The sequence below is a fragment of the Xiphias gladius genome, chromosome 6 (assembly GCF_016859285.1).
Source record: "Xiphias gladius isolate SHS-SW01 ecotype Sanya breed wild chromosome 6, ASM1685928v1, whole genome shotgun sequence".
NCBI classification, from domain to species: domain Eukaryota; kingdom Metazoa; phylum Chordata; class Actinopteri; order Istiophoriformes; family Xiphiidae; genus Xiphias; species Xiphias gladius.
This window is the reverse complement of record NC_053405.1, coordinates 25,200,252-25,221,052: the sequence shown is the minus strand read 5'-3', so window position 1 is coordinate 25,221,052 and position 20,801 is coordinate 25,200,252. Positions and strand designations below refer to the sequence as shown.

Here is a 20,801-nt window from a genome sequence, read left to right as displayed (position 1 = left end):
CATTTCGAGCTGGCTAACCAGGTAAAACCCCAATACCACACCTGCATGTTTCACAGGCAGTCGTACTGTTGCTTTATTTCTCCACTGACAGTGCAGTGTTTAATGTTAGCGTGGGAGGTCAAAATCCCAGTGACTGATCTATGATTCTTGAATGCAACATACCAATAATATTTTATAATGTTATAGAGTCAAAGAACACACAGCCACAGAAAAATGTTATATAATTATTAATTACGTAAGAGGAAGACAAAAAAAGTATATGTTCTTTTGAACAAATAATGACACAATCAAACCAACCAAACTATGGTCTAACTAAACACAGAGGGCCTAGCATTGACATGTCAGTGCCCGCTTAATATTTCTGCTCTGCTCTCAGGTAGTGGTGACATTTGGTAAACTGGTTTTTACAGAACTACACATATGTAAAAACGTGTCGTCCTGCACAATACGTGTATAATTCCTACAGGACACCGTTAAAACTGCAGCATATTCCTGAGGGACTTTTTTTGTGAGTACTTAAAATATCTACCGAATGGTTGATACGCGATAGGAGCCGTTCCTTATACTTACACTCACTGCACCCTGCAACTTGTACTTCCTCAAAGTACAGGAGTACATGGATTGAATTAACATGATTTTGCCACTTCTCAGACTCCTTCCTCTAGTTTTATGCTAACTGCTTTACTTACAGCTACTAAGTACGCAGCTTGTTTCCTTCCACTAGCCTGCTGCGTTACCGCTCTCTGTTGTGCAGTTAAAAAAAAACAACGTACAATTGAAAAGTAGTATAATCTTATGTTAGGGCAATTTGTTTGCAGGTTTATGGCACTAGATAGTGGTATACATCATGTTTCTTAAAACGTCTGAAGCCACCTACCAGAGTGCTGTCTCATACAGTACACTGCATTCCTGTACTTTTACCAGCCCATGATAGGTGCATCGTCATCTAGTTATTGTGCAAATCAGATTATCAAACAGTATGACATAATTATCAGACACAAACTTGATCAAGTATATTAACGATCTAAGACAAAAACCAAACTAAATTACTACCACTGAACTAAACAACACTGAAACAGCTCAGCAATTAATTGATTAATCATTTGCTTAATTTATAAATTAGAAAATACCAGACATTTTAATACTACACCTTCTCAAATGTGAGGATTTGCTAGGAAGCAGTGAAGATGTTATGTTGGGCTTTTAAAACTTGTGAAAGGCATGTTCGTAATACATTAAGCAGATAATAAAATAATCAGTAGTTAAAGCCATAAACTATATCAGTATCTATCTGTATTCTGTAGAGCAAAGACATGCAATCATCACTGTTTTTTTTCCCCATCGACTGATATTTATGATCACAAGTGTTACAAGATCACGATACCCACATTAGGCAAAAGTTTGTATCTGTTAAAATTTTGCATAGTATTTTTTTATATTGATATCAATAATTAAATGATAAACACGATAGTAGGTTGATACTTACTTGAATAATGTTATTCTTGATAATTCCATGACTGCTGCTATTATCCTAAGATACAAAAGAGGTAGAGAGGTCTCAAAAAGTTGTTGTTAAATTTAACTGAGGGATGAAAAGATAAAATAATTGTTGAACATTTACTAAGTAATAGATCGTTGCTATGACTTACACTGCAATATTTGAGCAATTTGTCCTGTTTTTGAGAGGTACCTTCATGTCAAATGTTATTTTATTCTGTTAGCTCTCTTCACTATATAATCGACACAATATGGTGAAATATATTCTGTAGTGTCACTTGTCAGCATTGTTTTGCCTGGACTGTCTTTGCAGTAAAGTATTACTCCAACAGTGTGACAGGTTCCTGGTAGTAAAAATGGCAGACTCAAATTTAAAAGGACAACTTACACTCAGGTTCATACAGGATTTATATGAGCCTGCTCATCCTTCCACTGATGAACGACACAGTCAGATTAAAAAATTGACAGTACCCACTTCGGTGTTGGTCTGTCCATGCACAGCAATATTACATTTATGTAAGCCATTTGAGTAATACAGATACTCAGTCCTTATTTCTCAATCTCAACAGATTTCAACATACAGTAAAGGGCATCACTTTAACAACTTTCAAGAAATCCTTTACATCCAGAGAGGAGAAAAGGTAAGGTAGCTTTTGCTGCACTTTTGATGTATTTTAATTTTTTGTATACTGTGTGTGGTCCTATTTTTTTTTTTTGTCCGCTTTTGTGCGTTCATGTCTGTGGGTACTTGTAGGTAAATCATTGTGTTGCACGGTGTATCTCAGTGAGAGTTCCTATTACCTTCTTATTGCTGTAATATCTTGCCGAGCATTTGCACAGCAGGTGTAATATCACCTTTCTTTTAGGCCAGATTCAAACTGCAGGCCTCAATGCTTATGGCTGACTTACTGCTCAGATCTGGTTTTGTTTGTTAGATTGCCACACTGTGTTTTGTAATATGGCTAATATAGTATTTGATACCAATCTGATGAGGTTGCCCTGAACTGACCTGCAACAGACGCAATAACTGGATACACATGCAGCTTGTGAATGTGCTGTCATCATGTATCTCCACTGGCTCACTGTGTGCATACAATGTGGTTTAGCTCATTGTAAAAATGCACACGTTGTCCACGGCTGCTTCTTCTTTTCACCTAGTAATGTTCATTGTCTCTTCTAATATGCTTCCAAACATGCAATGGTTACTTATTTTGGAGTTTGGCTTTCAGTTCCCTGAATGCTCTCTGTTCCTTTGGGAATTTGATGAATGGAATTCTGTTGTGCTGTTTGAGGAAACGAACACTTTCACGCCAAGTTGCTCCACAGGGCGGTGCAATGTTCTCTCTTAGCGGCTGTTATATTACCTTGATCTCCGCTGACCTATGGCACTCATGGGAGTAATCAGACTTTAATTATACCTTCTTAATCACTTGAAGACAATCCGTGTGACAAGACAGCTTCTCACAGTAAATGGACTATCTTTACCTTCTAATCTGGCCTGGGTCGCCTGATGAACAAAAAAAGTAAATTGTGTCTTGAATATTTCCCTGCATTTTTTGCTATTTGTTGAGATTCCCATTTACAGTTTTATAATAACGCATCTTCTCCTCTCTATATTTTTACTATTTACTTATTAAAAAAGGCACAAAGTGTTATCCATCTTAGGTCAGACCGAACTCAAACTGATTGTGAGAAGTTCTCTACAATCATCATTATTATTCCTGGTGAAAGGTATGCACCACAGAACTGGCTCTGCCGAGTGACTCTGGCTCACAGAGTATGGCATTCCAAGCTGAAAGCAAACCAAACTGATATTGCCCTCAATACTGTCTTCATATTTTCTCCATATTTGGAAATGTTTACCTCCTCATGATGGTTGACAGAGGTTGGAAGAGGGGATGTGAGTCATTTCAGCTGCATAAGGCTTTCTAGGGGTGAAAGGAGCCTTTCCAGTGACTGCTATTTAGTGAAGCTAGCAGTTTTCTGTGCTTCAGTGATCTAAAGAGAAACTGTGAGTATCATTCTGTGCTCAATTTTTGTTGTTTTATTTTAGTTTTATGATAGCATGTGTGTGTATATATGCGGTGAGAGAATGCAATTTGTTATTGTCAAAATAGCTATAATATAATATAAAATAATATAAATAATGAGTTAAAAGAAGCTAAAATGATTAATTTGCCCATGTCTTTTTTGCATTGTCCAAAACTGTGTATGTATAGGCTGCTTGATTGAACGTTTCAGAGATGTCATTGCTATTTCCTTGCATCAGAAACACCACCAACACGCAATGTTCCCATGCATCTCTGCAAGTACGGAATAGCCAGGGAATTTAATCTTGACTGTTCACCAGCTCACCAGATATTTTGGGAAAGTTTTTCAAAAGTTGGGACTAACTCAACACTGCAGAATTTTTTTGACCATGAGACTGACCTTGTATAAAACTGCCTGTCAGTAATATGAGGAGGTTAGAGAAGAAGGTGAGAAGCGCAAAAATATGTTGTGTCTGACAAACCTGAATAGATATTTTAGGATAGAAATTGTTAAATAGCCTTGTATGTTTTCCTGGATATCTCGTGTGTGTCTGGGTGTGTGTGTGTGGGGCCAGCTCAGGTCATTGAAGAATTCTGGGTTTGCAAACATCCACTCTAACTGGTGGCTAAACCTTAACAGGTCTGACCTTCCTCCTGGCTCTTACTTTTACACTTCTGACATTTAGTGGCAATGCCTGGCAGTTTTTTCCTACAAAAGCGGAGGGAAGAGGTGAATGATTGCCTGTGTCAATTGTTGTGTTTTTCATCAAGTTTTATTGAGCTATTTATTTGTTCATGAAATGATGCATCGAACATATTTTGAGCCATGCATGACCCTGTTTTCTCTATAGTTTTCATATGACTGACCGATTCTCACCAAAAACCTAAGTCATGAGTGGACAGCAAGTAAACAAGTACTCGCTAATCAGATGGCCATGGATGCACCATTAACTGTATAAGAAAAGCATTGCTTTAAATCAATCTTACGTACATTTTGGGCTAAGCTCATTAATGGTAGTGTCATTTGGTCTGTCATTAAGTCAGTCCATCACTTTGGTCCCGACAGTGGCATACGATGTCCCTTTTTAAGTTGAATTCACGTTTCTGGACATGTTGAGCATCCCATGTTTTCTGTGCATAGTATGATCCAAGAGTAAAGTAGGATTTTTAATGCAGCACTATTTTGTTTCTCGGAACACGAATACAGTATTTAACCCAAACAATCTCTATCACATGTTGATCATTACAGTCACAGTGGCTCTGCTGTGCATAATTGTGGATTGTGAGTGTGTAACATCCCTGCAGTTAGAGACTGCAGAGGGAACATACCTCTGGGGATACCTGCTGCCTTAAGATGTCTGTAAAGAGAGGCACCAGAGTAAAGGAAAGGCTGTCAGTATAGGCTACCAACTGTCTTGGATTACATAACTGTTAATAATCACTTAGTAATCTTTACTCTGCCTTGCTGGCACTGATGCCATAATTGGAATAAAACTTTTTTGTTGGTATGATCACGTGTCAACTGGTTGAAAAATATAGAGTAAAATTGAAAAGATGAAAAAAACATGATCTGTGTGATTTCAGGGAGATGTATATGGGTGTGCCTCCACTGAATAGAGTGACCAAGATATTATTAAAACAAAAGCTTGCTGAGCTGTCGACCTGCTCTGAGCAGGTGAGTGGCGGACTGTGGAAGATGCACTCATTCGTGGCACCAAGATTGCAGTGCGCCACTGGACTGATGTCACCACTCATTTCAGGTTAAATTGCTGCTGCAGTTTAACTTGAAATTACCTCAGTGCACCAGTTCGTTGGTGTGACACTGCATTCCACGCCCTGCACCCACACAAAAAGAGAGCCCTTAGTCCTGTGGTCTGACATGCCTCATTGGAGAGCTTGGGAGCTTTTGGGGGGATATTTTAGTGTCCATTGACGTTAAAGTGAAACGGTGTAACTTTTACAGGAAGGAATTCATATTTTTGTTCTGAAACTTGAAAAGATGAACCCATAGGCAATGGCCTTGAACACTCAGAGGTTTTGCTGCGACAGTCTTATGTGATACTTATATGACTATTAACTTATGGTGTATAATGGTTGTAAGTTTAGGAAGACAGTGGTGTGTAACTGACTTTACAGAGTAATTTCAATTGTCTTTATGATACTACTCTTCTTGTGTTACTGTTACACGATGTTCTTGTTTATACAGTTGTCACTTTTGGCCAAAGTGACCACTGTTCAGCAAAATTGAAATAGTCTCGCTTTAAAGCAATGTGCCAGAAAGCCGTGCCCCAGAACGTGCACGATTTAAAGTAGCTTTGCTGGGGATAAAATTAGTTGATTTTGTGAAGAGGAGTTTTTTCAGAATTGACAGTTACAACAAAAAAAAAAAGGGGAAGACATTTACAAATACGGTGCTTTAATGGCCTAATTATTTTAGAGTAGCCATCAAAGCTAATACAATTGTCTATAAGAATATATAATGATCTATGACCAGACTAATTTATTAAAATTACTGTGGTTGACTTCCAGTTTTCTTTACAACCACAGTAACAAGAATGTACTAGTGAGCGCTTTCTTACTTTCTCAACAAGAATATTTTGAGATAGTTCAGTGCCGATACCAGTTTAATGAGCAGTGACAGACACTGATCATAGGGTTACATCAGTCTCTGGTGACATCTCCAACACTCTTAACATGACTTAAATCTTGTCTCACTCTGCTTTGCTGTCCTTAATTTCAAGATGCTGGCATCCCCCAGATTGGGAGAGATTGCATGTTTTCAAGACAAGTCTTCCAAATGAATCTCGTCAACAAATTAAGGCATGATTAACAAGAGCAATTACACTGAGGATCCAACTGAGCTGAGGAGAATCAAGCTAAAGTGGAAGAGATTATCTTTCTTATTAAGGAGAATCACTTTAAGGGTTTGATTACTGTCTGTTTTGTGTTTAACTCTTGATTACTCTCCAACTAATGATGCCTTCTAAACAGCTTTTTTTTAATTTTTTTTTTTTTTACCATTGAGAGTTGTAGAGTGCAGATTGAACTCTGAGATTCTATGTAAATGTGTAAACTGAAGTCTCCTCCTCAGGGCAAAATTGCCATAGTGGCACCAACATTGAGAGAACTGATGGATACAATTATTAGAGCTTTGGAATACATGTCAGTATCTGCTTGGCACATGTCGATTTTGGGATTTTTCTCCCAGTCCAAATTGATTTTTTTTTTTCTCTTACCCAGTAAAGCTGGACAGGGTGAGTCAATAAACCACAATCTCAGACACATTATTTTACAATATGTTTCAAGGCTTTGGCTGGGTCCCTCATCTTAGTGTTGATTTGGCTGCATGCTCGTGGCCATTATTATGTTTGAACATAAATCATCACCTCAGTTTAATGTCTTCAGCACTTTGAAGGAGGCTCTTCGCAAGACTTAGCCTGCATTTATTGTTCCCTTTCCTGATACAAAAAAAGGACCCACACCCTTTGCATGGTGTCATGACCATCTTTCATGGTTGGGATGTTGTCAGATTTGTGATGAGTTGTCAACAGCCTCCACCAGACACTTTATATCATAACTGAAGAATTCAGTTTTTTTATTTCATAAGAATGAAGTATCTTTTGCATTTTCATTTCAGGAAAGTTTTCATTCTTGTTGTAGAGCCCAGATTTCCCTCCGGAAAGGTCTCATATCACTGCCAGTAGACTGTGTAGTTCTGGCTTTTAGTTCCTAAGGCCTGTGGCCGTTTTTTGTGATAAAATCTCTCAAGTTCAAGTTTGAATTTTTCCTCAATTTGTGTCTTCAGTTAGGCTAATGTCAAATTTACTAATATACTAAATTACAAATTAGTTTACATATACTAGGTTACTAATCAGTTAAAATAGGATTTCATAGTTTCATAGCAGCTGTATAGACATCCCAAGAACATTTACAGTTTGTGCATTAAGGTGGATAAATTAGTGTCCTTGTACTATAGCCAAATATGGACCCGCTGACTGAAAACATTTCAGCTCTTTAAAAATGAATTATCAATTTGAAAACCCTATATAAAAAAAAATGAAGTAAATTTAGTTAATCTGAATAATCTTCTTCCCTATTATAATCAGTCAGATATTGATGGATTTTGTTTAAAAAAGACTGATTGCATGTTATACATAATCTCATTGATGATTACGTATTAGAAAAACCCAAGTCTCCAACATCTTTGACACATTTAGAAAGCTCTTAAACAGCAACAGCAACTTTGTAGACTTGGTGATCTTATTTTTTGAATGAAGAACAGGCAAAATGAAATACATCTTTCAACAGATTAGTGATGATCTGCTGAAACTTTCAGGGTATTTTTGTGGATATTTCTTTCTGCTTTTGTGGCCAATGTCGCTGAAACGCATCAATTAATAGATAAAGTTTCAGTTTTGTGTCCCTCGCATGTTCTTTCCTGTCTTTATCCCCTAACCTCTTTCTCAGAATTCCCATGTCTAGTCTTAATATTAGTTCATTTTCATTGTTTGTCATTTCTGATAGTTCCTGCGATCTCTGATGGTACTATCTCAGGAGTAGGTACTTTTTTGGTTTCAGAAACCATGGCCCTGAATCCTAAAAATAGATCTTATTTTTTGCTAATAAAATGATGGTAAAGTTTCTGAGTTCCTGAAAAGGTTTCTGGATTCTCTGGAAAGTTCCTGCTTTTGAAAAGACATTTTACTTGGCATTTGGTCTGATTACACCCTTAGGTATTCCTTGTGCTCCCCATCATTTTTCACATTCTGCTCGGAGAAAATTTCTTACTTCTTACTTTGGTGTTCGTCAACACTTTCATTACGGGTAAACAGCAGTAATCTTTAACACTGTCATAATGGTAACAATTCTAGACAGTGGAGTGATTGTGTGCCAGAAGTGACATTTTCTCTGTGCCCCTATCATTTAGGATCAGATGCCACTAAATGATTAATCTCAGATTATGCAGAAGCTTGAGGCTAATGGGACACTCTACACAATGTGACTGATACACATGCCTGGCATGCAGTGACAGATGCCAGCCTCTAAAGACGGTCAAATTACTGAAGCATGTTGTTGGCAAAACACAGGGCCATTAAGAATGTGCCAAAAAATACAGTACACAGTAAACTGCAAACTACATACAGATTAGAATGACAAAAGGTTGAGGGAAGTCAGTGGAAATGGTCGGTATTTTTTTTACTTTTGAATATCAATAAAAAGTAGTGAAACCAATCAATGAATGTGTATTTATGGTGCAAAGGTCATTAAATATCAATTTAAAGGAAGCCTCTTAAATTTAATTTAAACTAAATCTTCTCATATCTCTTTTTCTTCTACCTGGTTTGATAAATACTAGACTTGTTTTTAGTTTCTCGACTAAAGAAAAACTCATGGCAGTATCCTTTAGTTTTTAAAAGTCGTCATGATGCATACGAAATGTTCACATTACAAAGCACTCTTTCAGATAATTGAGACTGTAAATTATTATGCAGAGCTATAATAGGATATCAGCTATTACCAAGAAAGTGTTATGGGTTAAAAGGGGAATGTAAATGAGTCTTTAAAGCTGGTGCTATTTGCCTTCTGGAGTAATTTTACACCCCTTTTGATTTTACCTTTTACCCTGGCATGGGTTTCCCTTGATCTTGATTAAGAGAAGAGAAGGAAAGGTAGGCTTGGGATGCTTCTGACAGATAAAAAGTGTTAAGTGGTCAGTAGAATCTGATGTTCCAGGGTATCAGTTTTGGAGAAGCTGATAATGTAAGTTTTTAGAGCTTTGTGCTATTGTTTGTGATGTTTAGATTTTAGGTAAATGTTTAGCTAAATTGAGTGGGAAGAATTCTGATTTTCCACTACATCAGACACAATACTTTTTTTTCTGACATAATCTTATGGTGTAATTTTAACTGTGAGTTGCTGATGTCAGCTGCAGAAATTTGACCCTATCAGTTTTTGAAAGAGCTATGTTAAAAGAGCTGCATTTATTAATCTACTGGCACACTGTAAATGTGCAAATTTCACGTGGCTCATTGGCAGGATTAATTGCCAACATGTCCCCTGTGGTCTAGGTTTGCAATTACCTACTGACCCAAATCATTCTCTTGGCTGAAATCAGTGTCTGTTCTGGCAGTGTTACACCTGGGACTGAGTCTTCACACATAACCTCACACGTGCCCCTCAATGCATCCATAATTCAAGGCAACGTCTGATTTTTACAGTGGCATGAAAAAGTGTGGGCATCACTGGTCAATATTTCTGTTACTGGCATAAAGTTAAAGTTGAAACATTGATTTCAACATTTTAAGCAAGATTAGTGTAATATTTTTGTTTTTTACAATTTTATAATGGGGAAAAAAAGGAAAGGAGTGGCAGGGGGAGCATTTCACTGGTAGAGGGAAGAATGGATTCAATTGAATACCAGGAAATTCTGGGAGCAAACATCATACGGTCTATAAAAAAGCTGAAGATGAAAAGAGAGTGGTCTCCACAACAGGGTTATGGTCCTAAAACCACCTAAAATTCCACAATGGACTGCCTCAAGAGGCACAAGCTGAAGGTTTTGCCATTGACCTCACAGTCCCCTGACCTAAACATCATCAAAAATCTGTGGATAGACCTCAAAAGAGCAGTGAATGCAAGCCGGCCCAAGAATCTCACAGAACAAGAAACCTTTTGCAGGTGGAGTGGGCAAAAGTCCCCCAAACAAGAATTGAAAGACTCCTAGCTGCTACAAAAAGTGTTTACAAGGGGGTGTTACTAAGCACTGACCATGCAGGATGCCCAAACTTTTGTTTTGGGCCCTTTTCCTTTAATGTTATTTTGAAACTATAAAGGATGGAAATGAAGTATTCTTGCCAGTAAAGAAATGTGTCATCTTTAACTTCATGCCTTTTGGAAAGCAGGCCATGTTTTAAACGCTTAACTATTCAGAGTAACATAAATTTTAACCAGGGATGCCCAAACTTTTTCATGCCAGCACATAGTATGCATAGAGTGCTGACAGGTCATGTTTGTTGTGGAAGACTCACCTCAATGTGAATTCTTTCTCCCGTTATGTCTATGATGTCAATCATACTGATTAACCTATATTGGATTCTGAGCAGGATACACTGTAGAACCAAACAAACTAAAATAAAAAGCCGAGGCTTAGCTAAATGGAAACCATTTATTTATGGTGCTGTTAATGCACTAATGCAGTAAGATGCATACTTTAAAGCATTGCTAATGCTATTATAAGTATATACGAAGAGGTCAAGGGGACTTCCACATACTGTTATACTGTTGGTTTGTCAAAGCATAAAGAGAAAAGCTTCTTTGTTTCTCCACATGTGCATTTACTTGCACTATTCTCATGTTAGATATAATACATAGGAAGGTTAAAGGTTGTGGTCTGGGTCTTAGTGAGTTGCTTCAGAATCTGCTTCCTTAATGGATTATCCAATTTAATATGATGTAGCGTGCATTGTGGATCACGTACAATAGTGCAGCCACCCTCAGTATTGACACACAGCCTGTACACCATACATGGCTTGCTTGTCGTTTGAGCTCCCTGCCTGCTTTTTTAGGTTGTGATCTGTGGGGTTTAAGCTGAGGGTGAGAGGGACCTTACGTGTCAGGTTTGAGGTCACTTGTGTTAATATCAGACAGATCCTGTACATTAGATGCATTCCTAATCTCTTAAATCCCTCCTCTGACCCAACTTTCATTGGTTGTAGAAGCATTGAATTAGGAAGAAACATACAAACCAAAGTCCTAGATGTGTTTTGCCACCTTTTCAGGGATTGCAATGGTTAGCCCAGAGCTCAAGTCTGTGCAATATTTACAGTTTTTCTGCTAATGATAAAAGCATTGAGAAGTAAGCCTCAGGCATTTGTTCTACTACACTTAGGGATGAGATGATAACTCATATAGTAACTTTATCTCTCTAGGTAGGCAAAGAGGGGTGTTTGTTTTTCTTTAGTGAGTTGCACTTATCTAGCTCACGTGGCTCTGTCCACCTTCAGTTCATGTTGTTGGTTGGTAGAGAAAGGATTGTTTTCTTGATGAACACAGAAAAATAGGCGACATAAACTTTTATAGTGTAAAAGTATTTGTAACGAAGTATTGAGATACTTTGAATTAGTCTCTTTTGAAAGGCTGCCAACAGTAATTTATTAGAATTGTTTACAATTTGGGAAGCATTATGGTCATTACTGCCATCTACTGCACAATAAAGAGTGTTTTTTTTATGGATGTGAAGGTTTTTTAGCCATGCTAGCGGCATGGCCTTATGGATGGTAGTGCTGGTCTTTGGTTGGCCCAGTATTTTGGTCCAGCCTAAAATATGTCAACAACTATTAGATGTATAACCATGAAAATATGTTTTGGCAAAACATTCATGGTCCCCAGATAATGTACCTTAACAAATGTGGGGAAAACCCCCAACTTGTACTTTAGCACCACCATTTGTTGTTTTGAGTGAAATTTCTCAACAGCTATTGGATAGATTGTCAATAAATTTGGTACATACATTCAAGGTCCCCTCAGGATGAATTGTAATGACCAAATTTATGACCAAATAAAAGGAAAACTAATGGCATTCTCATCAGCCTCAGCTATACTTTTACTGTAAATTAGCAAATGTTAGCAATCTGTTGCTGTTGCAAATGTTACTTAGCTAACAAACTAACATTGCGAGCATGATAAATAGTATACCTGCTTAACATCAGCATGTTAGCATTATCATTGTGAACATGATAGCACACCAGTATTAGCATTTAGCTCAAAGCAGTCCTGCTCCTGGCAGAGTGACTATCATGGCTGTAGACTCGAGATGATATTATATACCGAAATTATTTTGGTCAAGTTAGTCATGCTGAGATATTTTCATTCCAACACCTGGATGGTACATACATTGCTCAAAGGTTAAGTGTATCCAACTGTGCAGAGAATCTTGGTGTTTACTGATGGGATTCGTAAATACAGTAGAAGCATGGTGAACACAGTGCTCAGAAAGTGTCCTCTTTGTGACACTGTCACAAATGACAACTGAACCATCATAGTAAAGTTAAACCGATCATAATCTCTGAATTGACTGCAACACTGGTTGCAGCAGAGCTTAATGTTTTTAACAAGATCACAGAACTCACTAGAGATTTTCTGCATCATGGATGTGCTCTCTATAACTTGGATTAAGTACAAAATTATAAATTGACAATGATTTATTGTATTGAAATAGAACATTGGTTAGAGTTGAGTTTAAAAAGACTAGTCTGGATATCCACGCTCACAGTTTTCACTTGCATGATCAGTGCAAGAGTTTGAGTGCAGGAGGGTGCAAGGGCTCCAAATACTGTATCATGAAAGGGGACATCACTTTGAAATTGTACATATTGGCTCAAAAGGTCCACAAGAGAACCCTCAAGCGTTTCACATTTTCACAGCAGGACAGTTCTGAGCCCTCACAAATTTATCAGGAACGCATGTCGAATTGTTCGACAATGGACTCTGGGGTGGGTCATATGGTCAACTGACAAACAGGAAGGAGGGCTCAAATGCAGACATAAAACAGTTCATATTTGGTTATAGTGGTCGATGTTCAGACTTAGAGTCTGCAGCAGGCATACAAGAATAATCAGGTGAGCTAACTGGAAAATCCGAAGACGAACTACACAGGAGGCAACCTGTGGGCAGGTGTGAATGACTTACTGTGTAGAGAACACAGGACTGAGATTAAGGAAGGAGACAGTCTTAGGCTGTGTCTGTCTGAATGTGTCCGAAACCAGTGCAGTGCTCATGGATTTGTGACCAAAATGTGTTGAAAAAAATCTGAATCTTGACAACAAGTTGAAACAAGTTTTCCCTTTTCTTGTATCTATGTATGCAAACCAAACAATTAGCAATGGATCCCATATGCAGATGTTGTCTCTGTATGCCCTTTAATGCCATTTCAAATAACGTTTAAAACAAATACATACATTTGTATAACCAGGTGAAATACTTAAGGTGTAGTGAAAATACTTAAGATACTTTACATGTTTAAAGGAAAACTAAAAAAATACAATACCCATAAGCCTTGGCTGCCATTAGCCAGTCAGGGACAGTGAATTTAAAATGTGTCATCCTTGCAGTTGTGAAAAAACATTTAACCATATTTGCTAAAACTATTGAAATGCACCTTGGGAGTTGTAGTTAACATCTCCGATTATGTTTTTTAGTATACAGGCTTGTCTTACACTTGCACTTACTCCATCCAAGCTGTAGAAGTGGTCTAACTGTCGGTTACCTGATATTGTCCAAGGAGAAACTCAATGGGACCTTTTTATACATAGCGTTGCCCGCTCTGCAACTCTGTTGCTGAGATATAAGTATGTGGCGAGATCTTCAAAAATAGATTCAACTGGGCAGCAGGGATGTAAACAAACCAGTTTAGCCAGATTAGCGCCTGCTTTATTTTGGAGGTAAAACTGGAATTGATCTTATCCATAATGTCATTAATAATCCATAATTGCAGAGGAAAACCATGAGTCTGTACAAATACAGCAGGTGTGGTACATCAAGTCTGAAACAGGATTAGGGTTGTAAGATGTAGTGGACGTTTCGAATATATGTTGTAATTTTACCGTCAGCTTTTGTTATTGCTTCCGAATAAATCTGACTAACTTGCAGGTTTTCATGACTGCTTGTGCTCAATGCCCCATTGGACCTCTTTTCAGTGACTGCTTTCTGGGCCACCTGAAATCAAAGTATGTTCCCTGTGGTTACTCTATCTCACGATATATTTATTTAATTTAAGTATTTTTTCGAGTTTATTATGTTGAAGTTTATTCTTCTTCACATTCCCACTATGTATTGACTGAAAGGTTAATACAAGGGCCCAAAATAAGATGTATTATTTGTACAAAAGATCTGTATTTTGAATTCTAGTGGTAGGAGATGAAAATTACAGGATGACAATTCTTCAGAAAATTCTACCCCTCATGAAAGTGTGTGTATTTACATCTACAGGGGGTATAATTAAAAATTCAAACTGGGGCTTTGAAAGTCACTCTGCTGTATTCAGCCTTGGAGCCTGCTCACCTCTAAGATCCAGCTGTATTCTTGGTCCAGACTAACCTCTTGTTGTTAACAGGTCAGATATAAATCAGATGAGTGACTTGTTTCTTGTCAAGGGTATTCCCTGCACTCCAGTCTGCCCTCGGGCGGATTCCTGTAAGCCCACTGGTACTGGACTGTACCTAGTTTAGAAAAGGTAACTAATTTAATCTGAACATGCCCTTCACATTTCTGTGATGCTGTAAAGAAGTGGTTATAAATACACTCTAAAGCCCAGGGAAAAGGCCAAGGTGTTCTCAGGGATATGTATTTTTCATTGGTTTGGTCTGCCTTTTCAGGCTATAAACATTAAGGCCCAATCAAGCTGTCCATTGTAGGAGCACTTAGAAAGAGGTGTCCACAGAGAAAATGGACCCAGCACTCCTCAGCTTTGTCAATTCTGTATGACAAGAATGTTTGGGTCAGCCATAGTAAAAAAGGGCATCATGAGTATTGAAAAACATCATATATATTCTATAAAAACAGTAGAATGATCCAGAGTGTGGCATGAAGACGGCGATGAAGGTTTGAGGAAGGGAATGACGCATGTACACTTGTTTTTAGTCTCTTTCCAGCACGTCCATCATAACCTGATGAATAAAGACCTTTTCAGGGCCTAAATTACATTTCTTTGACAGATTGTGGGTCTTTACAATTGTGTTAATGGTCTAATGTACTTGGATGATCACTTGTGTTTGATAGCAAATTACTTTATCTGAATGTCTAATGGCTTTGATAATTCCAGTATTTAGCTCATTGTGTTTTTTCCATGGACTACAAGACTGAAAATAGTTTAACCTAAGTTATCATAATGGATTTGGCATTGAATGAAATTGGCTCATTTTATTTGACTATCAAAAAATATGCCTGAAAACTTCTGAGTGATGGCAGATATTTATGAATAGCCTATTTAACCCAATTTAATCTTATGTGAATACATGCCCTGTCTAAAGGAAATACATGGTTAATAAGATGCAGTTGTGTAAGGTCACACCCAACAATAAAAGAGTAGTCCAGATTAGATTGTGATTGGTGCTCTATTTTAACTTGCTTGAAAATCTTCACGTTTTTAAGCTTTCTTCAGTATCAAAGTAATCCAGTCAAAGTTACTGGTATATCGATGGGTACAATACAAACAGGAACTGCTAATAGCTAATTCAGTTACTTTTAATGGGATCAGATGCAAAAATATTAAAAAATAGATTAAAAATTGGGGCTCAATTTGTATGGGCTAAATATCATGTCATATTTCAAAATTGAAAATAAAAGTGTTTGAAGGCTTGAAATCTAATAAAAAAGGATTTGCAACATTGAAACTAAGTTTTGAAGGCTTGTAGAATGTTGTGATAGAATGAAAAAAATCAAATCTCTGCAAACATTATTTTGTTTTTGAGTTTTCCTTCTTCATAACTGCAGCACTCTTTTTACAGTGTTTCTCCAACACATTTTCAGAGTTTCAAATTTGTCAGTTTTCTCCCGGTGAATTACTGTTTTTTTCCAGGTTTGAAACCTTGTAAATGGTGATCTGAAAACGGGTGCGCATATGCTGGTAAGAAAGTTCTGAAACCTTGAAACTTGAGTTTCACTTGTATTGGAGACTGTTCTTTCAGAGCTGCGTTTATGACACCCACTTTTGAGAGATCTGCCCACACAGTTGTGAGCTTGTGAGTCACATGATTTCTGGCAGCGTTTGTCTCACAGCTCTGGTCTGAAACTCCAAAACAGATCCGGGAAAAAAAAGCCGAAATCCTGGAGGCAGGGGCATTTGCTTTTGACCTATTGTTTGCTCTCTGCTGAAGTACTGTCCAATCACGTGTTGTATTTACCAGGTTAGGTGGGATTACTGAATTGTATATATAGTCGTAGAGTTTATAGTTTAACTCATTGAATCCATGGCAACATCGTGAGTCCTATTCAATCTCCTAAAGTAGTATGGGAACTTTAGTTCCAAAACATAGAGCTGGGATGGGGGTGGCTCAGCTGTCTCGATTACGTCTATGGCGGGGCCCACAGTGTTAGACTTTGAAAACCCTTGGTGTAAGCTGTTTTTCAGTTCAGTTTGTGTCCAATTTTGAAAACCTGCCTGATGAATATTCCTAGTTTGATAAATGCTTTATATTTATAGAAATATGCTGTGCCAATTTAAGAGAACTGACAGCATTTCAGTTTTGCTATTCACTATCAGGAACATGGGGAAATTGCAATGCTCCCGTTAAAGCAGTTGCAGTGTGAATGATTTGGAATTTTTTTTGGACTTGATTTGCCAGACTAGACATTTGAACAGTGTAAGTAGCATTCAGGAAAGTTTTCCTTACAGCAGAGGTCAGCGATAAGGTTTAACCATGGGCCCCTTTTTTTTTCAGCCTTGGTCATTTGCAGGTTTGGTAGAAACGCATGTTCCGGCTGTGTGTTTTTTATGTTTTATTTGTTTATTTATTTTAATTCATTTAAGACTCACAATGAACAGTGGCCTTTTTCACTTATGGTTGAATGGCAGTGCTGTTGTTGTTGCTGTTGTCTTAGAAAAAAATTCCACCAGCATGCCATTGGTTTTTGACAGCCCATTATTTGTGTTTGTGAAACACAGATAAAGCCATTGAATGAAAAGGGTTTGGATTCAACGGGTACTTGTTTCATTTAAATGAAGTGGTTTATATTACATATTTATGTTTTTTTACAGGGTAGGTTTATAAGATTTCATTTCAGCACCAGGTGCTGTTCAAATAGCCTTGTGTAGAATGGGGCATGGTAGCAATTGGCCAATAGATTTCAAGTTCATATTTATTGCGATTTACATGTAACAACATTGTTCCGGCAGGTTAATGTAAAATCAGGTATATTTTGATGTAAACTATCCATCCATTCCAGCCATTAGCTGTAGTGTTAATCCTTTGAGGGCCGCGGGAGGGCTGGAGCTAATTGTAGTTGACATTGGGCGAGAGGTGGGATACACCCTGGACATGTTGCCAGTCAATCACATAGAGACAAAAAATCTTTCTTGCTTAAATTCACACCTATGGGCTATTGGGAGCTGCTAATTAACCTGACCTGCATGTCTTTGGACTGTGGGAGGAAACTGTAGTAACCGGAGGAAACCCAAGCAGGCACGGGGAGAACATGCAAACCCCACAGAGAAAGACCCCTGCCAGCCAGCTTTGAGGCAACAGTGCTAACCACTGCACCACCGTGCCGTCCTCAGATGTAAACTCTGAAAGTGAAAATATTTTCTGCTGCAGTGCACAGCTGCTATTTGCCTACCACTGCCTTACAGGTACAGCCCTAGTACCAGCATTAATAACATTACAGTTCTCTTCTTATTTTATAGGGTTGGCAACTGACAGCCACACACAAAAAGCCATGAGCCCATTTGACATGTTTTCCACGAGTTCTGGCCAGATCACCAATTACACAACTCCTTTTCAGCTGGATACTTCCCCAGATGTCTTAGCACAGAACGTGCTGAAACCCTTTTGTTTTTGTTTGGATCTGTAACTCGGAGACTGCAAAATCAATCAAATTTAGTGGATAGGTTTCAAGACCCCCACTTCTCAGGGAAAAAAAAAGGTCAGATATTGGTGCTGCTGTATATCAAGTTTTTTTATTTTTATTTTTGTTTTGTTTTTTGTTTTGGTAACTCACTTTCAGTCAGATTTCTTAGCTGGAGACGAGATCATTGTGAACACTGGCTTTAATACATGGATTTCTATGATTATGGCTATTTGCATTTGTAGAAAATCCGTCGACTGTGGTAAAAGACTGTTGTTTGTATTAGGAAGGTTCCAGGAGTGAATATGTGTAACTCTCTGTGTGTGTGTGTGTGTGTGTGTGTGTGTGTGTGTGTGTGTGTGAGAGATGGCTGGATTTGCTGAAAAATAACATTAGCACTCAGTAAATCTACCCGGGGTAAATAAAAGTATAAATAAAGAATCCAACCCACATAGCAGTGGTGCACAATTTAAGTTGATGGCAAGACAAGCAAACAGGAAGTGAGGCATATTTCCCAAACACTTAACTGTAATAAGGTCCCCAGTTAGCTGTTATTTTCTCAGTCAACTGTGTATGGGTAGAAGGCACAATCGTTCTGGTATATGTAAACAGCAGAAGTTTGGCCTTGATGATGATACTTGGGGGAGAAAGCTGATGGTGGTGTTACAGGACAGTATACAGTTTTCACTGTTTTGTACCTTTGGTAGAAAATAAGTTCCAACAAAGATTGTTGACAGTAAGCTCTGTGACATATTCTGAAACAGGACATTGTTTCTAAAAAGGCATGTGTTTCTGTCACTTTTCAGGTGACAGCAGAAGTCTAACTTGCAGGTAGCTCAACACTTCAGAAAATTGAACTAGAGGTATTTGCAAGGCTAGATACCACTTAGGTATCAAGTCTTTTTTTAGGCCAATCTGGTTGAACTGACCTTTTTAAGATGTGTTATCTGCAGATAGCCAGGGATATGATTACAGTTCTTGTCTGTTGTTGGTTAGATTTATAACATTTTTTTTACATTAAACCAGCTCTGGCAGGTTCACCTACATGTAGTTTATTACCAGTTCTATTTACCGATGTATTGTCCGCTGTCTTTCTTTTCTAGAAATAATAGATAACAGTTGAAGTTAATTTGTATCTAATATCGTAATATTGAACATATTTCATTTATATCCAGAAGTATACATTCACCAAGGCTACAACTAACAACTGTTTTTCCTATTGATTAATCTATTATTTATTTTTTCATTTAATTGAGTTATCATTTAGGCTTTAAAATGATAGAAAATTGTGAAAAATGTTCTTTTGTCCAACCAATGATATTCAATTTACAATAGCAAAACAGAGAAAATTAGCAAAAACTAGGTTTAAGAAAATATTTACATTTTATAAGGTAATTTTTTACGTCTTCTGATGTAAAGTTTTAATGTTTTTAACTAAAAAACAAACTAAACGCACTCATTTCCAAATTTAAATGATAGTGATAAAGGAAACTATTCACTTTTTATGCGAACAGTAAGGGTCCACTGGTGTTCAATGCTCCACACTAAAATTAAAAAAACCCAAAACGCTATAAATAAAAAGTGGAAAGTAAAAGTGTTATTGAGGTAAACACATTCAAACTACTCAGTAATTGAGACTGTATTTTGAATGGAATCAGAGTGTCAGACTTCATGAAAAGACACCAAAATAGAGCTTGTTCATCAACATCTTTTCCATGGAGGAACATGTCCCCAGCACCGTGGCGGCTGGTTACTTTTTCCTCCGAGTCCGGCTACTCACTGTGCTTGTGCAAAACGGCGCGTCTGAAAATAGGGAGCATATGCTGGAACAAGGAACGCCACTTCAAGCAATACTTGTTCCTTAACATTAGCACAGCATAAAGAAACTCAAGAGAAGTTGAGAAAAGACTTAGTTGCATGTTCTCAAAACATTGTATTATACTTGCAAAAAAAAAAAAAAAAAAAGTGTGAAGGAGGCATGGATAACAATTCCAAACTGGCGCCCACCAGTAATTATGATATGAGTACAAAGAGATTTTTGCCATTCTAAAGGGAGAAAGGGAGTGTAGGTGTATTAATTCTTATTCCTTCCTGCTTCCTCGACTTGGAAGTTCAGATTTAGAAAAATAGACCCCCCCCCGAAAGAGAAGAAAAAACAAGAACTGTCACATTGACTGATGCCAATCGTATGTAGCATCTGTGTTCCCACTACTGCTCCCTATAGTATATGCCACACTGTGGCAATGTGGGAAACTGACAATGTCAATTTATCAGAACAAAAGCATTCCTCAGCAAGAGGAATACACATCTTTGGGCCCTGGAGACAAAAATCATTCCACCCCCACCCTTACCTGTATCTGAACAGAATGTAGGACATTCACAACACCAGAAATAGAAATTTCCGTCACAATTATCATTTTTGAATTTATCCCCTGCAGTCAAAAGTTAGTGTTTTACTTTAGGAGTTCGTGCTGCACTGTAATGCTAACTTTCTTAAAGTAAACAACAGAATGAAAGCCACTGAAATGAATCAAACCGCCAAACAGCAGATCGGACAGTTTAAATGAACTAGTCCAGATACATTCTGCCCTAAATTATTATCTCTTTGTGAGACTTAATTTTCCCTTCTTCTATGAGCTGTATACTTATATTGTTTCTCTTTTCAGGTGTCTGTTCCTGTAGTTCCCATCATCACTTAGAGTTAAAATTTGGGTA

The 20,801-nt window shown here is 37.7% G+C and overlaps 1 protein-coding gene across 8 annotated transcripts in view; it reads left to right on the top strand.

The window, feature by feature from the left end:
- LOC120790469 (LIM domain containing preferred translocation partner in lipoma) overlaps nt 1-20,801 on the top strand; it is a 179,126-nt gene that overhangs the window by 2,304 nt on the left and 156,021 nt on the right. For 5 of the 8 annotated variants that reach the window (XM_040128011.1, XM_040128012.1, XM_040128010.1 and 2 more), the window contains exons 2-3: nt 2,067-2,138; nt 20,753-20,798. The gene's annotated coding sequence lies outside the window, so the exon portion shown is untranslated. Of the gene's footprint in view, nt 1-2,066; nt 2,139-3,427; nt 3,509-20,752; nt 20,799-20,801 lie in introns of those variants that run through there. The other 3 variants (XM_040128013.1, XM_040128008.1, XM_040128009.1) reach the window with 2 other exon arrangements.